At 34.7% G+C, this 789-nt stretch overlaps 1 protein-coding gene across 3 annotated transcripts in view; it reads right to left on the bottom strand.

The window, feature by feature from the left end:
• Positions 1-363: 363 nt before the first annotated feature.
• Positions 364-789, bottom strand: part of LOC134100642 (cingulin) — a 20,866-nt gene continuing 20,440 nt past the window's right edge. For all 3 annotated transcript variants that reach the window (XM_062553991.1, XM_062553990.1, XM_062553992.1), the window contains one exon: positions 364-789. This exon is cut by the window's right edge and continues 828 nt beyond it. The gene's annotated coding sequence lies outside the window, so the exon portion shown is untranslated.

Below are 789 nucleotides of genomic sequence, written 5' to 3'. Positions count from 1 at the left end.
TATATTGTGGACTACAGATAAGATAACTTTCGTTTAGTTTAGAATATTGTTTGAATTATCAAGACATTTTGTTCATCCTTTTTTGGACCAATAAATGGATTTATATTTGTAAAAGAAAGTGTTGAAATTGCATACGAAGAGACCACCTGCTCACATGATCCACGGCCTTAGTTTACATCATAAAAGAACTTTGGAAAGGCCGATACAGGTATGTAAGCTTCGTATATTATTATCAAATGCACATGGAGAAAACACTGATTCACAATTCATGGTAAAGAGGCAGCCTCAGACAGTATGTGAGTCTGTGAAAGAACCTCTTGCTTTTAATGTGCATAATTGTCAAAAAATCAAAAATCAAACGTGTGCATTTAGCAAGTTTATTCAACAACATTTATAGTCTAAAGCTTATAGAATTCACAGAGAAGAATAAATACATCAGTTGTGACATTTGTTCCCTATGATGAAATTTGGCACCGCATCACCTGCTTGTCCTTTTGCACTTGGCACTTTGAAATCACATTTGCATTTGCAAGAGCATTTCAGCGACAAAATACAAACAAAAGTGGCAAGTATTTGTATACTACTAGTCCAGTAATCTACTGCTGAGTAAACCAGTATTATGTTTTTACTTTCCTAGCACAATTTCTCCCTTTCCATTCACATTCAAACATTTTACACAGACGACAACACATGTAGCCCTTTTTACGCTATATACATAAACAACTTTGGTAATAGAGTTGAAAACAATAAGGATCACTCATTCGCAAGCTGACATGCAGACTTGCAGGA

The sequence above is a fragment of the Sardina pilchardus genome, chromosome 14, assembly GCF_963854185.1.
Source record: "Sardina pilchardus chromosome 14, fSarPil1.1, whole genome shotgun sequence".
NCBI lineage: Eukaryota > Metazoa > Chordata > Actinopteri > Clupeiformes > Clupeidae > Sardina > Sardina pilchardus.
This window is presented reverse-complemented; position numbering and strand designations above follow the sequence as displayed.